Source organism: Schistocerca americana, chromosome X (assembly GCF_021461395.2).
Source record: "Schistocerca americana isolate TAMUIC-IGC-003095 chromosome X, iqSchAmer2.1, whole genome shotgun sequence".
In the NCBI taxonomy this organism is placed as follows: domain Eukaryota; kingdom Metazoa; phylum Arthropoda; class Insecta; order Orthoptera; family Acrididae; genus Schistocerca; species Schistocerca americana.
Genome location: NC_060130.1, coordinates 716,074,056 through 716,097,443, shown reverse-complemented (window position 1 = coordinate 716,097,443; position 23,388 = coordinate 716,074,056). Strand labels below are relative to the sequence as shown.

Genomic DNA, 23,388 nt, shown 5'->3' with positions numbered 1-23,388 from the left:
ATTAGCAGTGAGACTGTGAGCAGCACACCTCTAGCCCGTCTTCTGCTCGAATTGCACGGATCGTCTGGAGCCGTCGATCACTTGGAAGACTGAATGGCGCGCAATGGCCTTCTGCCCACATGCAAGTGATGATCGTTTGCGTGAACGACGTACACCTGGTTAGCACTGACTCGTAGAGTGTATTCGTCCAAGACACACTGACCCCACCGTAGGCCTTATGGCCTGGGACGCGATAAGCTACAACTTTTGTTTACCTTTGGTGTTTCTGGAACGGACACTAACCAGCGTTCGGTACGTGCAGAATGTTGTTAAACCCGTTTTTTTTTCTTTTTTGTCGTTCGTGCAACAGGGAGGTGCTGTGTTGTTCCAACCGGATAACGCTCCACACACACACACACACACACACACACACACACACACACACACATACATACACTCACTCACTGCCCATGAAACTCAACATGCTCTTCAAGATGTGCAGCAACTTCTCTTGCCAGCACGATCTCCGGACTTGTCTCCAGTCGAGCACGTGTGGGATATCATGTGACGAAAAGTAACTCGTACAAACCCTCAACTAATAACTCTTACAGAGCTACGTGGACAATTCGAACAAGCATGAAATAACGTATCCCAGGACAATATACGTCATCTGTACGATTCACTGGATGCCAGAATCAGCACCTGCATTGCCGCCAGTGGAGACTAAACTATGTACGAATACGTGTCGATATCTGGTAGCTCAGAACCGCTTCTGCTATAAGTCCGTAAATGTAATCATTTCACTTACGCCATAAGCACTGTTGCAACAATATCTCTTGAGTGAATCGGAAACCTCTAAAAGGGTGCACTAATTTTTTCCGGAAGTACACTCCTGGAAATGGAAAAAAGAACACATTGACACCGGTGTGTCAGACCCACCATACTTGCTCCGGACACTGCGATAGGGCTGTACAAGCAATGATTACACGCACGGCACAGCGGACACACCAGGAACCGCGGTGTTGGCCGTCGAATGGCGCTAGCTGCGCAGCATTTGTGCACCGCCGCCGTCAGTGTCAGCCAGTTTGCCGTGGCATACGGAGCTCCATCGCAGTCTTTAACACTGGTAGCATGCCGCGACAGCGTGGACGTGAACCGCATGTGCAGTTGACGGACTTTGAGCGAGGGCGTATAGTGGGCATGCGGGAGGCCGGGTGGACATACCGCCGAATTGCTCAACACGTGGGGCGTGAGGTCTCCACAGTACATCGATGTTGTCGCCAGTGGTCGGCGGAAGGTGCACGTGCCCGTCGACCTGGGACCGGACCGCAGCGACGCACGGATGCACGCCAAGACCGTAGGATCCTACGCAGTGCCATAGGGGACCGCACCGCCACTTCCCAGCAAATTAGGGACACTGTTGCTCCTGGGGTATCGGCGAGGACCATTCGCAACCGTCTCCGTGAAGCTGGGCTACGGTCCCGCACACCGTTAGGCCGTCTTCCGCTCACGCCCCAACATCGTGCAGCCCGCCTCCAGTGGTGTCGCGACAGGCGTGAATGGAGGGACGAATGGAGACGTGTCGTCTTCAGCGATGAGAGTCGCTTCTGCCTTGGTGCCAATGATGGTCGTATGCGTGTTTGACGCCGTGCAGGTGAGCGCCACAATCAGGACTGCATACGACCGAGGCACACAGGGCCAACATCCGGCATCATGGTGTGGGGAGCGATCTCCTACACTGGCCGTACACCACTGGTGATCGTCGAGGGGACACTGAATAGTGCACGGTACATCCAAACCGTCATCGAACCCATCGTTCTACCATTCCTAGACCGGCAAGGGAACTTGCTGTTCCAACAGGACAATGCACGTCCGCATGTATCCCGTGCCACCCAACGCGCTCTAGAAGGTGTAAGTCAACTACCCTGGCCAGCAAGATCTCCGGATCTGTCCCCCATTGAGCATGTTTGGGACTGGATGAAGCGTCGTCTCACGCGGTCTGCACGTCCAGCACGAACGCTGGTCCAACTGAGGCGCCAGGTGGAAATAGCATGGCAAGCCGTTCCACAGGACTACATCCAGCATCTCTACGATCGTCTCCATGGGAGAATAGCAGCCTGCATTGCTGCGAAAGGTGGATATACACTGTACTAGTGCCGACATTGTGCATACTCTGTTGCCTGTGTCTATGTGCCTGTGGTTCTGTCAGTGTGATCATGTGATGTATCTGACCCCAGGAATGTGTCAATAAAGTTTCCCCTTCCTGGGACAATGAATTCACGGTGTTCTTATTTCAATTTCCAGGAGTGTATAAATGCAAATAAATTGATGGTCGTCCACATAGATAGCCAACATGGAGGATGAATATTTAAACATGGCAAGGTAGTATAGCGACACAGCCCAAAACACCCTGACACATAGTACCGTAAAATGGGATGAATAGAAACAATGGGTGAACAGAACCGAAACTTACAAAAATGTTTTATACTATCATGCCGGAAGACAAATCGGTATATCATTCATAGAATTGTTTGTCTATGCTGGTAGTGAATCACTCTAACAGAAAATTACGAATTCCAAATTTGGTGACACTATCAGTCGGTGTTCTGTTCATTCTATGACAAACATCGGGTGTACTACTGAACATGCTTTATTCGCAAGTACCAACCTAAATTGTCTTTCTTTAGTTTAAGTACCCGGTAGTACCCCCCAGGTTAGCCGAGAGCGCTAATGCGCTGCTTCCTGGACTCGGGTAGGCGCGCTGGCCCTGGATCGAATCCAGCCGGCGGATTAACGACGAGGGCCGGTGTCCCAGCCAGCCTGGATATGGTTTTTAGGCGGTTTTTCACATCCCACTAGGTGAATACGGGGCTGGTCCCCATGTCCCGCGCCGGCCTTTGTGGCCTAGCGGTTCTAGGCGCTTCAGTCCGGAACCGCGCTGCTGCTACGGTCGCAGGTTCGAATCCTGCCTCGGGCATGGATGTGTGTGATGTCCTTAGGTTAGTTAGGTTTAAGTAGTTCTAAGTCTAGGGGACTGATGACCACAGATGTCAAGTCCCGTAGTGCTCAGAGCCATTTGAACCAATGTCCCGCCTGAATTACATGCCTCGCAGACATTTGAAAAACGTTCACACTATTTCATGGTTTACACTAGACGCAGACAGATGGGGTACACTACTCCCATCCCTGGGGGTATGGGGTGGCAGCAGGAAGGGCATCCGGCCACCCCTTAAGATTAACCATGCCAAATCCGACCTTAACCATGCCGACCCTGCGCAAAATGCGGGACAAAAGCACTAGCAAATGAAGAAGAAGTTCAAGTACACGGTAAGCAAATTTACAATCCCGTTTCATTAAGTTCAGTTTTAAAGAATACTTTAATCCGACTTGTGTTTCGGCTAATTGACAATGTAGGGCTATTTTTCCGGAATTTTTTGATGAATAGAAACAGTAACCCTCTCTGTTTCTTTAGAAGATTTCCAATAATTTGGCGGAAATAAAAAAGCAACGTGGTATTGACCTCAACCCAGGATATTACTCTGTGGTTAAAGTATATGGAAAAGCAAGCAATAATTTATATCGTACTCATGTGAAGTTTTTTATTTAGAAGGCAGCCGTTATGTCAATTTTTTCCTTTGAAAAATAACTTGGAATAAACACATTTATTTTAACAGATGAAGAGTCCTCTTTAGTCAAGGAGATGTTCAAAAGCTCTTCGTTTTTCCTGGGGGTACGACTTTTAGATTCAAAGACATCATTTTTTAACATTATATAAGTGACTTAATGTATAGAGAAACAAACCAAGTTCATCAAATTAATGTTACGGTGCGATAATTACAGATATAACAATTTTTACTTGGTAAACAGAGTAAGAAACCTAATTCAAGCACCGAGCGAGGTGGCGCAGTGATTAGCACACTGGACTCGCATTCGGGAGGACGACGGTTCAATCCCGTCTCCGGCCATCCTGATTTAGGTTTTCCGTGATTTCCCTAAATCGCTTCAGGCAAATGCCGGGATGGTTCCTTTGACAGGGCACGGCCGACTTCCTTCCCCATCCTTCCCTCATCCGAGCTTGCGCTCCGTCTCTAATGACCTCGTTGTCGACGGGACGTTAAACAATAATCTCCTCCTCCTCCTCCTAATTCAAGCAATTTTTATAGTTTTTGTGTTGAATAAAACGTTTTTGAACCATGTGAATTTTGTTTCTTATCCTTATAGATGCAAAACAGATTTTGACATGTCCCTATTCACCCCAAAGATCAAAAATAGAAGAATGACGAGATTATCACTCATGTCTCTATTCACACCTCTCTGCGTGATGAATAGAATCACCAAGTTTTTATTTTTTTATGTTATAAAAACAAGACCTAGGTCCCAAAACCCAATTAAAAGTTTAAAGTTAGGTGCAAGACCTCTAATCCTATATAATTTTGATTTTCATATTTCTTTTTAAATTATCAATTTTTTCTTTTAAATTTGAAAACTGTTTCTAATCATCTGATATTTTGGGACGTAAGCTACAAAAGAATATCTCATTTTTAATAACATTCAAAGAACCAAACCACAAGTTCACCGCATAGTTTAAGGTACACAGAACAATGGATATACTATACAGACACTTATTCGCCGCTTGGTTTCACTGTAAGTAGGTTCAGTTTAAAGGCAAAGGAGACGGGGTCATTAGAGACGGAGCACCACCTAGATATGGACAACGAGGAGCCCGGCCGTTTTGAAGGTACTATCCTATCATTCACATCACGCGATGTAGAGGAAACGCGTAAAACATAAATCTGGTGCGCCGGACGGAGATTTGAACCACACTCTTCCCGAATACGAACTCAGTGTCTTAACAACTTTTTTCCTCTCCTTCTGTTTCTTCCTCGTCTTTCTTCTTCTGGGAGATCGATTTTGTGCGGATGTCGCGTAACGTCTTGTTAATGTGTGTCAATGAAACCTTCACTCAATTTTTTATTACAGAGGGTGGTAAACCCCCTGACCAAACGCTCCGAATACCGCGCGGACTAACCGCTGAGCCAACTCGCTCGTTTATTTTTTGTCGGATCTCGCACGTGGAGTACTCAGTTCCCTCTTGATATTACTAAATTGATGAACATAGTCTTCTTGTTCCATAGCGAATAAAGGTGTTTTGTGTCCCGTCGATAATGGTCGATAACCTAACTGAATAAATGCTGTATATTTCAGCTCCACGTATTAATGACTGATGACCGTACGTATTCCGGCATACTATAAAATCTGTGTCAGATTTTCTCTATTGGCTTAAGTCGAGAATTCAGTTTACTTTCATATTCCAGTACTAAATCCGTTATTAGCACATATCAGAAAACCTTAAAAATATGTAAAGTGGAAGTTTTCCAAACTCAATGAGCAAATTTCTGTACGGTACTAATGAATGTTGCTTGCACGAAATAAAAGGTTGTGTGCTCTGATTAATTTTTTAAAATATTCAGCCTCTGGATGTGATGACGACGTAAGCACCTGGCAAATACTTTTTCAGATTATGACGTGTTTTTAAGGATAAATGTTTCGCAGCATTGTAGTGGAAAATGGACAAAAAGCAGAAATTAAAATATTGGATTAAAAAAAAAAAGATAGACTTTAAAGCTAAAGACGGCCATGATGTTTTCCGAAAAAAGTTGAGCGGATTGCCGTCCTTGGTGTTTTTCGCATAAGATCTTTAAGAGACCAGCCATCTTTTGCACTGTTTTGCTGCAGTTCAACATTCGTGCTGATAAGTACGAGGGTTATTCGGAAAGTAAGGAACTATCGGTCGCAAAATGGAAACCACAGTGAAAATTCGATGACGTTTTGCACAGCAGTATCTCTAGTATGCCCGTCGATCGCGTTATGTCGTTCTTTTTAGTTCTGAGCACACAGGGAGCACATAAACATGCCTAGAACAATAATGTCTCCCACCAAGTACGAGGGCCAGGTGAGAAATTTCGCCTGAAGCTATGCAGCCAACATTACATAACTGTCGTGCGTTTTCTTCTTCAAGACAATTCTCAGCCACATTCTGCAGGGGAAATGAAGATGCTCCTGCATCGTTTCCAATTGGAAATGTTTGACTACCCACAATACAGCCAGTAATTATCCCCCTCTGAGTTTCATCTCTGCTCACATGAACCGCTGGCTATGAAGACATCATTTTGGCACAGACAACGAGCTGTAGGCCAGCGTAGAGAATTGGCGGAAAGCACTGGCGTTCTGTCTTCTACAACGAGGGTATTGAAAAGTTCGTACAACGCTACGACAAACGTCTAAATCGGACAAGCGACTATGGAGATAAGTAGCTGGAAGTTGTAGCTAACTGTTGCAAATAAAACAGTTTTGATTTTCACTGTGGTTTCCATTCGCGACTTATCGTTCCTTACTTTCCGAATAGCCCTCGTATAAGCGATTTACACGGCATTACGTGTCGTGATTGTTTTGCGAACTTTGTGCTTGTGCTATTAAGGAAAGGACTCACTTTCGTGATAATACACTATAATTTTTACTTGTTTTATTATTATATTGCGCAATAACAAAGTTTCACATAAAGTTCACAGAATCATCGAAGATATAGTCCTGCCACATGTATTTTTTGTGTTTAGCTGTATAAACATAGAGAGCACATTAATCTGACGAAGGACAGTTCCGAGGTTAGCATGTCTTATCAACAATATTTTGAGTCTCCCGCATATTTTCTTTCACCTTCGAGACTTTTGTTGCCTTATTTCTTGGACTTTTTCAGTATTATTGTCGTCGCAAAAGTCGTCGTCGTCGTCGCCGTCGTCATCGACGCTGGCTGTACTTTATTATCGGGTCATAATCATTAGTTTCTTTTTCATCCAAGCTCCTTATTGTCAGTAAATCTAAGTTATTTTCACCATCTCCGAAACCTGTCGCATTTACAGGGCCGCTTAGGAAATGCCAGTTTATTCGTATTTGAACTTTCTCTGCCTCTCTTAATGAATTCTGAGTTGTCGACCGTCCAATTTCACGGAACGAATTTCTGCTGGCTGTTCGGAGAAAAGGAGCTGTTTATCAGGCGAAAGCGCGTGCGATAGACCGGCTAGCGGTTGCATGTTGCCTGCCGGCCTGCCCCACATCTGTCACGGGGCACGCTAAGCCGCTTCCTGTTTCGTTTCCGTCCGAGTTTTACGCGCCACAAACTTCACGTTTGTTTAATCTGGTTCACTCCAGGCGCCCTCTGAAGAAACAACTGTGGGGGCAGCAACCAGCCTTTCTTTTATAACCAACGCAGCAGAGCACAGATTTACTCTCAAACGAGGCGCCTCGAAAGAGACAGACGAAATTGGGACCAGCACTGTCCACAATACAGGGTTAGATTTTCTGCAGCATCCCTCTTTATTCAGCTTCATCCTTTTAACAAGTTCAGAAAATACTAACTAAGAATGTAGTCTGAAAGTGTCACATTCGCAAATTTTTTGTTAGTTTCTTTGATTGGTGGAATGTTGAAGAAGAAATGTAGAAGTAGGTGGCTCATGAATGCATGTAACCCAATCATTAAAAATTAAAAGTACTCAGTTGCACTGCTCGCTGGCTATGCTGCTCTTTGTGAAAAGAACCCTGGCAAAGGAAGACTTGTGAATTTAAGGAGGATTTGGAAGGCGTTTGCTAATGTGGAAACTAGACGCTGAGACTAAACGTACGCAAAAAATATAAAGCAGTTCGCGTAAGTACACCGTAAGCAGTGTTCATTTGGTGCAATGTTACGTCCGTCCAAAGCATTCTGTCTGCGACATGTTGAGTCATCCGATTAATCTGAGGCAAAGAACATCTATGAAAGAAATAATTTAACATGCTGCTATACTCAGTAAAACTATGGCCGGAAAGACACAGAAATGAAGTTATAGATCTGTGGGCAAAATTTTAGTTTATAAAACTCGTATTCACACAAGATTCTAAAATCACATTACCGCTTGCAAAACACAGATAAGGATTACCTTTTTTCGATACTACAGATACATACACTTGTTCGCCTGCTGCTTGAATATTGCTCACCAGTGTGGGATCCGTACCAGATAGGGTTGATAGAAGAGAGAGAGAAGATCCAACGGAGAGCAGCGCGCTTCGTTACAGGATCATTTAGTAATCGCGGAAGCGTTACGGAGATGACAGATAAACTCGAGTGGAAGGCTCTGCAGGAAAGACGCTCAGTAGCTCGGTACGGGCTTTTGTTGAAGTTTCAAGAACATACATTCACAGAGGAGTCAAGCAGTATATTGCTCCCTCCTACGTATATCTTGCGAAGAGACCATGAAGATAAAATCAGAGAGATTAGAGCCCAGGCAGAGGCATACCGACAATCTTTCATTCCACGAACAATACGAGACTGAAATAGAAGGGAGAACCGATAGAGGTACTCAAAGTACCCTCCGCCACACACCGTCAGGTGGTTTGCTGAGTATGGATGTAGACGTAGATAGCAAGATAGCAGGTCATATTTATCTGTATGTCATTAGCTTCGTATGGCTACCGGGGCAAGTGAACTAACGTTTGCGGAAATTGGAGTGCGTAAGAAAATACAAGTGACTGACACGAACTTTATACCACAAATTACGTATATAACAATACACAAAAACGTACGTGATCTTTGACTTTGAGAATCCACTGTGGCGTGAAACCCTCACGTACTGATATCGGATCCTTAAATAGCCGTGACTTGGAATCAAAAGGACCTGAGTACCTTCTGAGGAGGCTACGTCAACGCGGTGTGAAGGCGAATCCACTAAGTATCAACATGTCAAGTGGACGACGAAGCCAGGAAAGCAGTGGCATCCGTCGCTATGCGAAGAAGGCTTGCAGATCCCTCCTGACCTGTAACAGGACATGCTGCTGAGGTAAACGCGTGGAGATCCAGAAGCAGGACCACTCAGTAGACGTCCTCATGCAGAGTTTACTGTTGAAGTTGCCATCAATATATGGTGCTTTGGATTGCACAATGTACCCAGTGCTGCCATAAAAAAACACGCTTGGAATTTGTCCAATACGCCACACTACAGCAGAGGCTGTAATATTGCCGTTACCACGGTATCGTATTACACGCGTGTAGCCGTCCTTGTACAACATCAACATACATACTCCGAAAACCACTGTGCAGTACCTAGTGGAGACTGCTTCTTACCAAATTTAGCAAATTTCTGTCCTATTTCATTTCACGTAATGTATATGTCTCCGTGCGCTTCCTACTCTCACTTATCTTATTCATACGATGCCTACGCGAGATATAACATGGTCGCAGGCGATTGGTTGCACAGTCGCCGTCGAACACAGGTTTCCTAAGTCTACTCAAATAGGTTTCAAGAAAACTACTTTCTTCTCCGGAAGATTCAGATTTATGTTGCCCAACCACCTCGTTATACTTTCGTATGGGCTGTAGCGACCTGTTACGATTCTAGCAGGAATTTGCTCGATATCAGTTGTCACCCCTACGTGACTGAGACCCTAAAATAGAGAGGGGCACCAATCGGCTCAATGAACAGCGCTGCAGCTCAGGCAGGAAAAAGAGCAGAGTTTGCGCTCTAGCGGAAGTTATCCTCGTAGTTGCTTCCTCAGCTTGCCGTAGCAACTGGAGAAAGGACACTTATCAAGCCAGTTGTAAACTTGTTACATTGTTGCGGTGTCTAATGTCTGATTCTATTCAACGAATCAGATTATGGTACTAAATAAATAAGTCTAATTATATTCCTTTCATTAGATTATGCGTAGGAAACAAAAGTTGACTTTGACATCTGATAACTAAATACAACTTTGACTACTACTATAGTCATGGAAATACAGTAGGGCAACATATAAGCATTTTTAGAATACAGCACAAACAATGACCAAAAGACTAACTCTAGGTTAGGCACAGAAATGAATAAGTAAATAAGTATAATTCACGATCAACAAAACATAGGCTTATGTGTTCTTAGATATCTGAAATGTCATTCAGCAAGTGAAGTGGAGGTGTACGTCTTTTTTCGCTGAAGAAGACGATTTATATTTGGTGCGATCGATTTCTCACTTGCAATTTGCAGAACTGCAGTGAGATTGGCGTCAGTTAGGGTGACTCTTCGTAGAGATTTATTTATCTTCATTAGTGAGAATAGTTTTTCACACAGATATGTTGAGCCGAACATTGATAGCAGTCTGGCAGCCATTTTGTGCATATGTGGGAAATCAGTTTGCGAGGAATGTTCATAAAAAAGTGAGACGCTTGTTCGTGATTCATATTGAGCCTTCCGTTCACTATCACATTGAACTGTGAGCAGTTGCACTGTAGAGCAGACGGAACATCATCAATTATTATAGTAGTTGGAAAGGGCACAGGAAACTCTTTCATATCCATCGATTAATCGTCCAGAGCTCGAAATCGGGAGGAAAATCCCTTCACAAGACTCGAAAGAGTACCTCAAAATGTATGCAACTGATCATGAGTTGAACTAGATTTCGCCGGCCGCTGTGGCCGAGCGGTTCTAGGCGCTTCAGTCTGGAACCGCGCGACCGCTACGGTCGCAGGTTCGAATCCTGTCTCGGGCATGGATGTGTGTGATGCTATTAGGTTAGTTAGGTTTAAGTAGTTTTAAGTTCTAGGGGACTGATGACCTCTGATGTTAAGTCCCATAGTGCTCAGAGCCATTTGAACCATTTTGAACTAGATTTCCGCATTGAAAATTTGGGAAAATGTGCTAACTCACATTCCAACATCTGACGCAACCAAATCTCCAACATTTTCTTGAAAGTAGTAGTACTGCCTACAAAATAAGTAATAAATATGTTGCTTCCCTGCAATTTAAGATTAAGTTAATTCATGTGGATTGTGATGCCGGTGAGAAATGCAAACTCATTAATCCATTTAGGATCAGTGAAATTCATGGACGGGACGCCCCCTCTTTCCACGAACAAAATTATTTCGTCCAACAAATCAAAAAAGCGATTCAACATATTACCCCTACTGAGCCAACGAACTTCACCAAAGTACGCAATATCACCAAATTCACACTCAATGTCCTGCAGTTGAGCATTAAACAGTCTATGGTTCAGTTCATGACTCTTAATAAAAGTAACTGTTCTCACCAGTACGGTCATCACATTTGGCATTGTGACGTTTTTGCACACAGTTTTTGTTGATGAATCAAACAACGCACAGGTATGAAACTCACTTCGTGTTGCTGTAGGTTTGCTTCTTAGACGACCTATAAGCCCTGCTCTACATCCGACTATTCAGGATGCTCCACCAGTGGCAACTGAAACGGACTTTTCCCACGGTAGACCAAACCTGATAAATACATCTTCCACGCACTGCACTATGTCATCATTTGTCGTGGCGTCTTTGAGAGGACATAAATCAAGAAGTTCTTTCCTTACTGCCAAGTTCCAAGTTTGTATAAACACCGCCAGTAAATATTGCCAGCTGGACTATGTCCGATTAGTCAGTTCTCTCATCTAATGCAATAAAAAACACCAAGACGTTCGAAATGACATCGATTAATTGTTCCACAATATCACCTGATAAACGTTCGATACGACGAGTTACAGTGCGCCGCGACAGACTCGAACTTGCAAAAGAACATGGTAATTGTGGACATAGCTCATCTGCTACGACTTCAGAACTCTACTTCACAAATTCGTCGCCAAAAAATGGTCGGGAAGAACGGGCGATTAGCAAAGCTATTGTGTAACTAACATGAACAGGTGCATCGGGAGAGGAGGCATCACATTCCTGTGTAAGAAATAAATTGATCTGTCATTTCGAAGGAAGATTTGGTTTATTTGGCAATGTAATTAAGTTATATCGTATGCAGATACAACATTATAATACGTACCTCTACTTTAGTTCGTTCCTCACGTAGATTATTAACAAGATTAAGTCGTATTTCACCCTCTGTGCTTCCATACTGCTTGACGTGATGCGGTCTGAAGTGAGGTTCTAAGTTCTACTTTTTATGCCTAATATTTTACCACATAGCCAACGGCCTTGCCGCAGTGGTAACACCGGTTCCCGTCAGATCACCGAAGTTAAGCGCTGTCGGACTCGGCTAGCACTTGGATGGGTGACCATCCGGTCTGCCGAGCGCTGTTGGCAAGCGGGGTGCACTCAGCCCTTGTGAGACAAACTGAGGAGCTACTTGATTGAGAAGTAGCGGCTCCGGTCGCGGAAACTGACATACGGCCGGGAGAGCGGTGTGCTGACCACATGCCCCTCCATATCCGCATCCAGTGACGCCTGTGGGCTGAGGATGACACGGCGGTCTGTCGGTACCGTTGGGCCTTCATGGCCTGTTCGGGAGGAGTTTAGTTTTAGTTTTTTTTTATTTTACCACATACCAAACATCGTGCTCCTCCTTCGCTTTCGATGAACAAGTAATCACACTCCTAACTAGAGTTGAACTGTAAAATAGATCAGTGCTTTACAGCATTGCTATGACTATCCATTTCAACTACACAGCGCACTCTACCATAACACAATATACCTAGCCAGGTACATTGCAGTGGCTATGTTTGCGCCTTGACTCCGAATATCGCCGTCTAGTCTTTGCAGCACAAACTATTAGATAGACGTCAGCTGCTCTCGGCCTCTCGGCTCTGCTCATGCACGTGGCTTCGGGAGCGCGGCTCTCTCATTGACAGTCTATGCTCTAAACGCTGAAACTGCTCTGTCCACAGCCTGTCCCGTTAGACAACTATACCTACAGAGAGCCACATATATGGGGAACATTGCAGGAAAAACATTAAACATGCGCCATAAACTCTCAAATAGTCAACGCGCTCAGTACTAAACTGGAGACAGAACTCACAGGCGTCTTTGCTTAGAAAACCGTGACGGTGTTTGGCGGCTAGCCATATTGGCAAGGAACACTCAGGATTGTTATTATTGCTTGTGCTTGCGACTTTCGACCTAGTCTTTCTTTGAACTACAGACTAAATGTAGGAAGCGTCACGTAGTATTAGGAAACAGTAATTTCATCTCTCTTGCTTAATAGAACGATCTGAGAATCTGCCGCGACCTGTGATGGTGCAGTAACGTATTGCCTCAGGTCTTAGCTTCGTGGGCCGGCCGGCGTGGCCGAGCGGTTCTAGGCGCTACAGTCTGGAACCGCGAGACCGCCACGGTCGGAGGTTCGAATCCTGCCTCGGACATGGATTTGTGTGATCTCCTTAGGTTAGCTAGGTTTAAGTAGTTCTAAGTTCTAGGGGACTGATGACATCAGCAGTTAAGTCCCATAGCGCTCAGAGCCATTTGAACCGTTTTTATAGCTTCGTGGAAGGAAGAAGGAAAATTAGTGTTTAAAATGTCCAGTCAAAACACCTTCAGCCGTCTAAATTTCCAGTTATTTTATTTCAGCAACCAGTTTCAGTGCTACATTACGCCATCTTCAGGTCCCCTGCCAGACGTGTAGCAAGAATCCCACCTCAGTCCGGTCAAAACAGGGACCAGTATTTAGTGATTGGTGTAGTAGATTTCCGTTCAGAACAAACAAAGCGCACAAGGCGCAAGAAGTAACAAACGGAAGGATACACAATTGACTGCACCAGAGGTGCGATTATTCCTAATGTAGAGCTGAAATAAGTTGCTCAAATAAAATAACAACTGGAAATTTGACGGCTGGAAGTGTTTTGATTCGACATTTTATATTGAACAGCCGAGGTTCCGCAATCATCTGTATGAATATGAACATACAGAGGTTAAAAGTCCCGTCGACAGCTAGGTCATTACAGACGAAGCACAAATCTCGAATTAGGGAAGGATGGGGAAGGAAAGCGTTAGTACCCTCTTCAAAGGAAACATCCCGGCGTTCGCATTAACCGATTTAGGGAAATCATAGAACACCTAAATCTGGATGGTCGAACGGGGATTTGAATCGCCCTCCGCAATGCGAGTCCAGTGTGGTAGTGACTGCATCACCTCGTTCGGCAGCTTCCTGGAATAGTCTCTCCAGTTTAGTATTGAGCTCACTGTAAATAGCCTGCTCCATCTGCTGGTAGTTGAATCTGCCGTCACAGAGGGTACTGTTTTCAGGAACTACTCCTCGCATCCGCCAACAAGATCGCATATACACATCTTTCTGCCGTTCGGGACTGCACGCCTTCACTCAGCCAGTTATAGCAGATGATCAGCTGTCACAGATGAGCAGTTGCCGGCGTGCTCCATATTCCTAACACTCATCTACATTTTAAGCATTTATAGCCCAGTAGCCGTCAAAGAGTGATAATCGGACAGTCAACGCCGTGTGTCAAAGTGTTTATCATTATTGGTGCCTGAACTAGAAACCGTGTTACAGAAGTTCAGACTGATCAGCTATTTGATTAGTTTGACAATTTTCACTGACATAGGTTAGACCTGTGTTCAGAACCTTTGCTACAGTGCCATCATTTTAATTTCAGTCTTTATCTTGTGATTATTTTAATAACTGCTTATTAATGATTCCTTATTTGTCGCATTGCTTATTTGTTATAATAGTATTCGGTCTGTTACGAGACTTGTTGCATACGTGCAAGCACGCCACCTAAATACTGCAACTAATTTCCTGTGGTTTGGGGTTCACTTCCTGCTACCTGTTATACTGGACGCCAAAACTGGCTGATACAACTAGGCGATACCCTGAAATTGGTCTTACCAGCAACTCGTATGCGATCTCCATTATAGATGCTCTGCATTTTTCCCAGAAACCCTTCAGTGAATCAAGGCCTTCAAATCAACATCCATAATCTGCGTCTACAATAACCTAGCTACAACACTAGGTTCGAGCCACCATTACGTATTTGATTGAGTCCATATGCAGAACAGTCACTTGTGCTACTACAGCTCTGTTACATTTTAATGCTGTTTTGTTTTTCTTACTGATTCACGCCTGCAAATAAAAAGCGTGTCGCAAGCCTACAAGAGAGCAGAATAGTATCTTAATTGTCGACAGCACCCAAAGAACGATTTGCAGCTATAATTTCACTAAATAATTCTAGTGATTTATTGTTCAGATGTTCAGGTAAATACCTAAAAAGTTCAGCCTCTTCTACGTTTTATCGCTTTTTGTTATGTTAGAGCGAGAGATTAAACCTTCACGTATGATTGAAATGAGGTTATTTAAGGGTGGAATAACATAAATAAACAAATAATACTTAAATATATCATAGTTTCCGAATTAATCCAAAACCATCAAGAAAACTCTTCATATGTCAAATAAAATATTTTTCATGTTGAAGAGCTGAAATACATGTCTTCAATTAATATCGTTACGCAGTCTGTTGCGTTACTGCATTCAACTTTTCTTAAACATCCAGTGAAATGATAAAGGCATTGTAGATTTGACCTATGTCACATCACTCGGCTGTAGCTGAGCGCGGAACTAACTTTTTCGCTAACGTCGCCCATCTGCCTCTGGCACTGAAACTGATTTCAATAGCCGGTAATGCTATCGATAAATCCAAACAGGCTGAAATATTTGATTACCTGTGGTAATAACTTGACCGGGCGGCGCTAGTAATTGAATGTGCCGGCCCGCTGGTGCCTGCGCAAATGCTAACGTGTTGTTCTGACGGGGCTCGCAGTAATCCCGTTTGGCACAGCAAATTTTGCACCTATATTTTCTTGATGAAAACGAATTTTCTTCCTGATGAACTGTTGACGCTAATTTGAGCCATTGAACATCAATATCGTGTGACTATGAATATTTCTGAAGGACTAAATTTTCTCAGTTTCAAGCGATAATTGACTCTCACGTGAGAATCCACTTTACCACAGCATGAAATTAAATCTGTAAATTTAGTCTTGGAGACTATGATATTTCAAACTACTTTTTTGTCACGTATAAAGTACATGTCCTTCACATTTATCCTACTTACACATTATACCCTTCGATACGCTTGCAGAATATATATAATTTAACCTTGCTTGATCTTAAGATACAAACTCGACAAAAACTGTGGAACTCTACAAGAAAAAGCTGCATTAACAAATTGTCAGTGTTAGAATTTTTATTAGGGAATTTCGCTTTTGATTAGAATGGGTCATCACGAAGTTTCCTTATTTAATTGTCACTAAAGTTGCTAAAGTATTAATCAAATAACTCTCTGTGAAATTCCTCCTGTAAATAGTGAAGTTGCAGATATTTGCACTGGTGACGGGGAGTCAGAGCACGAAGTTAATGTCCCTGTACTCTGGAAACTTGTAAATTGTGTAGCATTAAGACATTAGGAAACCGGACACTGCCGAAACTAACTGGCGCACATGAGCAGCAGTTGCTATGTTTGGTAAGTTGAGTCAGCATGTCTGTTTCTCTAATGATTTGCATTTCTATACAAAATGCTGCGTATTAAAAAATGTTGCCTTGCCTATTCTTCTGTATGCCCCAGAAATTTGATGTAAGTATCGTAGTAACTTCACGAAACCATGCTGCTTCCATTTTAAATGTCTAAGTTCGCTACTTCACATATATTGGAGCGGCCATTTGGAAAAATCCGATATTGAGTTCTCCCGCCAAAAAGTAGCGTAGATGGACGAGACTGTAGTCTGAATAATACGAGGAAAACGTACAGTCTTCTGACCTAAATGATGCCAGATACTACATAAGCAGGACCGAACATACAATCTGGCAATAATATAAACCAAGTATCACCTTCAGCTTAAAGACATACCAAGGTAACAGTATTTATGCGTTTACAATGCAAATAATAACCTCGACTGAACGATCTCTGGTGCCTGTTAAAAGACAAAAATTCTATTCACAACGCGTGCAAAATCCCATGATAGGAGTAGGGTAAGTACTGCGCAGTAACCAGAGTTGATGGAAATGAACATAATTGTGTTGTTGTTGTTACCATCATCACTCTAATACCGAGTGCGGAAGACACATAAGCTGACAGTATCTAGCAAGAAGCAGCTGAATTTCGTAGCGGGCATTACTTCGTCTACAGACAGTTATAGAAATAATGAAAAGTGAATCATTTTACTTGCATTTGCTGCTTTTAGCGGGATTGTTTAATACAACAGCCCCAGCTACTTCCAATTTTGGTTCTATTAACGTGTAACATTCATTACGATGTGTTGCATCATGGAGATAAAATGTCCACTGGATCCTCTCCTCGGAATTAGACAACAGATACTTAATAATGCTCTAGTTGAATAACTGGATGAAGGTGAACAATTGTTGAAGTTCACTTATGGAATCCTGAAACGGTGCTTGGGCGTAGCCAGTTCAGCAGTGCATCAGATGACTGAACAATCCCACTAATTATAAATTTAGCTGTTGTTTATATATTTTATGTACCTCAGTATCATGATTTATAGAGTTATGCAATTTTAAAACTATCGTGTTTACTTACAAATAGAAGGCGAAATTCAGACAGACAGAAAAAACGTCAATTTGTTAACAGGTGGAGAAATTTCTGTTCAGTTCGGGAATGCTATATAACGGACTTCTACGGACTCTTTTTTTATTTTTGTGAGATTTTCGATAGAGTGATTGTATGGAGCGCATTTTAGCTTTTTAAAATTGCTGGAGCCGTGAACAGTATTTTCGAGGACCATATAATTTATCATTGATTTTCTGTGCAGTTAGAAGCTGATGCAGAGGTGTATACTTCACACGTGGTATGAAAAAAAATTACCTGTGTAAATAAAAGTTACAAGTAACACAACAAGGTAATGACGTAAGAGGTATGAGACATATCGTTCTTTTTCTCTCTTTTTAGTTCATTGAATGAGAGCCTTATGATTAACGGCAGTTCAGCGATGCTAATCGAGAGGGCGAAGAGCCGGCCGGAGTGGCCGAGCGGTTAAAGGCGCTACAGTCTGGAACCGCACGACCGCTACGGTCGCAGGTTCGAATCCTGCCTCAGGCATGGATGTGTGTGATGTCCTCAGGTTAGTTAGGTTTAAGTAGTTCTAAGTTCTAGGGGACTTATGACCACAGCAGTTGAGTCCCATAGTGCTCAGAGCCATTTGAACCGAGAGGGCGAAGCCGTTCTAGGAAAACAGAGCGATGAAACTACAGGAAGATTAACTTGTCATCTCGTTCACAAATCTTGACAGTTGATGAACTTTCAGATGCACACGTAGCGAGAAGCACCAATAGCAGAAACCCTTTGTTAACTGTTCTATAGCGCTACGTGTTTAGATCTATATCGTATTTCTGATTGTGACGGCCAGGGGAAATGTTTAGTTTCTTTCAAACTGTTAAATCACAGCAGTGAATTCAACTTACAATGCCATCACGCAGTAAATAAGGCATTATAAATCATACATTATAGTATGAGAAATACGTCGGTGATAAGCTGAAGATGATAATTCTTGTCCTTAAGGACAGTTCGTAGTACGGTTGTTTCTCTTCCATTTTTTAAACTTCAGTTGTTTCTTCTGCGTTGTAGTCTATTTGCAAATATATCCACTATGATAATCTTCCCAACAGTGCTTTTCAGGTTTTATCAGTATTTTCAACGCATTTCCTTATGATTCCCCGAGATTATATAACCTGAATTGGTAGCCAGTTTTTTTGTCGATTACTAACGGAGGTGCAACTGTTGTCTTTAATTTACATCGCTGTCTCTGATAGATTGAAACTCGGAACACTGCACATCATGTGATACTAGCGCTTCAGTCACGGCTTGGTGCACCGTCTGGCAGTAAGCACTCAGTTTTCCAGGGTTACGACGATTGTGAGCAAGAGAGAATTCTCACCCCTCTTCAGAGCGACAACGTGACTGGCTGTGTTGAGCCCCAGAAATATGTAACTGAGATCAGCAATGCCTAAAAAGAGCAGCACATTTAGAATCCCCATACATGCCCGAGATGTGTTTTGAATCAGCTAAGCCAACTTGACGAAGAATAAAAGAAAAGAAAGAAAATACGAGTATAAAATCTGTCGACGTAGAGGTCGTTAGAGATCATAAAGAAGCAGCAATGCCACCACAAGACCGCGAAGGTCAGCTTATCGCGTTACTTCCTTGAAAGCTTGCGACTCTGTTAAGAGACAGTATCTCATTATATCTTTTGAACATCTTGTCTGATACGGGTTAACCTCTAAGCGAAACCTAGCAGAACTCCTAAGTTCTCGAAAATACTGATACATTAGAACGAAATTCCTGTTGTATTATTCAGTATTATTATACGTTCAACGGCCTAACGTTGTTTTGGGTGTGATCTGAGTTTGTATTTAACGTTTGTGTGTACTGTTTATAAAAGGCATTTTGTGTTTCTGTAAATCTTTTCCGTTTAGAGCTACATACGTCAGTTTTACTCTGGGTCGTCAATTGTGGAAATCAATCCTGTGATCAGAGGGCGGGAGGTGTATTTTTTTATATGACCCGTGTACGTTTGTTGTCAGTCGTCATTTGTGCGTGCGTTTCGAGTACATTCCATTAGTTTGCTGCTTTACTTGTGATATCATTCCAAACAGCTAGTTCTTCTGCTTGCTCGCGATCTTTACACGTTTGACGTATCCTGTTTGTCTCACAGCATACTGTGCTCGCGGTACAATTCGCCACCACGCATGGGCGACCTCACACCTCACGTGGCATTGTTTTTCTAATGACTACCCACCGAAAATGGGCCTGCAAGTTTGTAATTTCATTTCATATCTGGTACTATCTCGATATTCACATTTAGAGAGTCTCCTTCCATCTAATACTCTTAATACGGACTCAGTGTGATATAACAATGGTTCAAATGGTTCTGAGCACTATGGGACTTAACATCTCAGCTCATCAGTCCCCTAGAACTTAGAACTACTTAAACCTAACTGACTAAGGTCATCACACATATCCATGCCCGAGGCAGGATTCGAACTTGCGACCGGAGCAGTGGCGCGGTTTCGGACTGAAGCGGCTAGAACCGTTCGGTCACAGCGGCCGGCGTGATATAACACTGTGAACAAATATAGCATTTAAGTGGAATATATCCATCCAAGTTTTTTTCCCTTAAAACATCTGACTTCTCTACTGCATATGACTTTGTCTCTTATTTTTCATTTTGGTATTTAGTGTTAGATAAGGGTACGAATACTCAGTTTCAGAATAATATTACGTAAAATTTCACATAATATATAACATGTCCGCATTTCGAAATTCTCAGCTTCAATAAAAATATGGTTATTAATTTTGTTACCTTCTTTTCTGCACTGACTTTCGTTCGGTATCTTCCTGTTTGATTTACTGTCATTGTTACTAGACTAATGGCACATGCCAGTGCCTCTGCCCTTTGTTGTTTAACACAGCCTCAGTTTCAGCTTTCCCGACTGCTGACGCCGTAGTTTCTTCTTGTACAGTCATTGTACTTAGACGCAGCTCAACTTTGTAGATTATTGTACGCTCCAGATGGCTGGAGTATTAGTTAACTTAATAAATTTGTCTCTGATCATTGTCAAATCTTTGTAAGCTCCTGAACATTAACACGTTATAAAGAAAGGGAAGCAGCTGAAAATGAAATGCGGTCTCGCTCACGATGGTTGCACTTCCGCATTCACACGCACATCGCGTATTGTAGTTTAGATTAGTACAACAATTTTATGTAAATGTTATTGTTCGCCTTCATACGAGTAGGTTAATCGTGGATCGTGGTGTAACTAATGAGGACGGACTGAATGTAATTGGGGATAAAAGGAATTTGTAGGCCCACTTGATTAAAATAAGGGATCGGTTGATAGTACATATCCTGAGACATCAAGCTATCGCTAATTTGGTGATGGCATGAGATGTGGAGGGGAGGTCAGACAATTTTACACGTAGATCAAGACTTCACTACAGTAAGCAGGTTCTAATAGTTACGCAGAGATGAAGAGGCTTGCACACGATAGACTGATGTGGAGAGCGGCATCAAAATAGTCTTCGGACTGAAGACCACAACAACAACAACAATGCGCTGGATGGGTATGTCTCTAGTGTCGTATTCCCGACACACATGCATTGAGGAAGATGACGCAGTGTTTAAGAACCTGCATTCGCATTTAGTAAAGGTTTGGTTAAAATTCCTGTCCGACCGTTCATATTTAAGTTTTTTGTGATTTTTTCCTGATATAGATCTCTTCGCGAGATGTACGTAGGAGGGAGCAATATACTGCTTGACTCCTCGGTGAATGTATGTTCTCGAAACTTCAACAAAAGCCCGTACCGAGCTACTGAGCGTCTCTCCTGCAGAGTCTTCCACTGGAGTTTATCTATCATCTCCGTAACGCTTTCGCGATTACTAAATGATCCTGTAACGAAGCGCGTTGCTCTCCGTTGGATCTTCTCTATCTCTTCTATCAACCCTATCAGGTACGGATCCCACAATGCTGAGCAATATTCAAGCAGTGGGCGAACAAGCGTACTGTAACCTACTTCCTTTTTTTTCGGATTGCGTTTCCTTAGGATTCTTCCAATGAATCTCAGTCTGGCATCTACTTTACCGACGATCAACTTTATATGATCATTCCATTTTAAATCACTCCTAATGCGTACTCCCAGATAATTTATGGAATTAACTGCTTCCAGTTGCTAACCTGCTATATTGCAGCTAAATGGTATGGGATCTTTCTTTCTATGTATTCGCAGCATATTACACTCGTCTACATTGAGATTCAATTGCCATTCCCTGCACCATGCGTCAATTCGCTGCAGATCCTCCTGCATTTCAGTACAATTTTCCATTGTTACAACCTCTCGATATACCACAGCAAAATCCGCAAAAAGCCTCAGTGACCTTCCGATGTCATCCACAAGGTCATTTATGTATATTGTGAATAGCAACGGTCCTACGACACTCCCCTGAGGCACACCTGAAATCATTCTTACCTCGGAAGACTTCTCTCCATTGAGAATGACATTCTGCGTTCTGTTATCTAGGAACTCTTCAATCCAATCACACAATTGGTCCGATAGTCCAGATGCTCTTACTTTGTTCATTAACCGACTGTGGGGAACTGTGTCGAACGCCTTGCGGAAGTCAAGAAACACGGCACCTCAAAATCTCTTCTCCCAGGCCTGACACTGTGCTCTTTCTTTCATTATGGCATTATCGACAGATAACGTTCCTTCTTCTCCGTAACGTCACTATGCCAGTTCTTCGTGTACTATTATCTCGAGTCGAATGGACGATAAATTCTAATATTCCTTCGTTTCACGAACACATAGAGATCCGTGAACTAAGAAGAAGAATTAGGAATTTGACTGTTCCATCCCCTGGGCTACATTTACCACGCTCACTCCAGTGTCTATAGTTTTAAACATTTTGCAACGAGCAATCGTTTCTGTCTGCAGTGGGTGTACGCAAACAACTGAGATAACTCGATAATTTTATGGGCTCGTAACTGGTATATACACCTGTTGTTATTGCATCCTAATGCCCTTCGTGTTGTCGCCGTGAAGATTTAATTCGATTAGCTGAACTGTATCAGAGTCGAACGAGGAAGTCCCACTGACGTTTTGCGACCCACGCTTCCTGTATGCTACCCGATTGTCAAGATTAACAAACGCTAGAAAATGCAGGAAACGCAGCTGGTGTGTGGGAAGGGCGTGTGCCAGGAAGAAGGGAGCGCCAGGTGGGGCGTGGAGCGTGGTGCGGCTGGAGCGCTTTGTTTGTGGGCCACAACGCACGGGGTCACGAGCGAGGCTGGCGGCGACTAAAAATAGCGGACACCACTCGCCTCAGGTTCGCGCCGCTTTTGTTCTATCGGCGCAAATTACTCGCTTCGCCCGTTAACGCCACGCCACCACCATCGCTCCGCCGTCACTGTCTTTCTAACTTCCGTTGTGGTACAACCCTCCTTAATCCACTGCACTGAAAGACGGGCTTTTACAATGATGCGAGTTACTTCGGTAATGAAGGTAAGTGGAATCATTGCAAGCGTTCAGGCGTAGCATTCCACAACGTACTTTGAGGCATAGGAGGTGCAGTACCTGTTTTTCTTTTGTTGCGTATAGCATCAAGCATACGTTACTTAGTTTGAACAGCAATGGTGCTGCTGGTAATACAATAAACATAAAGGGCAGATAAACTAAATTTTATTCATTCCTGATTAGTAAAGTCTTAGATTAAATCGATAAGACAATTTTATCCATGTGAATAGAATAAATTAAAAAAAAGACTTGGTTGAATTACACGGAAAAGAAGAGAAAAGGTAATATTTATCAACAATTTTATTCTGAGTTAAAGATTGTAAAAGAGGGTTAAGTTTTTTTTTCAAATATTTGTAAGCAACTGGTGGTAGGTGGATATCTATAATTTTCATCAAGGAGACTGCAGTCTCAGAGACCTCATGTGTGCTGGACAGAGTTCCAGCATATTTCCGTAGAGCATGTTCTGTGAGTATGTAGTGAATTTTTGTCGCTGGTGTCAGTAGTCACACTTGGCACCTTGAGCGATTCCTCAATTGTGCTTCTTCAAGTCCTGGTATCTTCCATGCTTGGTTCGTATGCGACTTAGGGTTGTTA

General features: G+C 43.0%; 1 protein-coding gene and 1 pseudogene across 1 annotated transcript in view; one reads left to right on the top strand and one right to left on the bottom strand.

The window, feature by feature from the left end:
- LOC124556270 (potassium voltage-gated channel protein Shal) overlaps nt 1-23,388 on the bottom strand; it is an 832,638-nt gene that overhangs the window by 475,267 nt on the left and 333,983 nt on the right. The window lies entirely within an intron of this gene.
- Nucleotides 11,956-12,073, top strand: LOC124557093 (annotated as a pseudogene).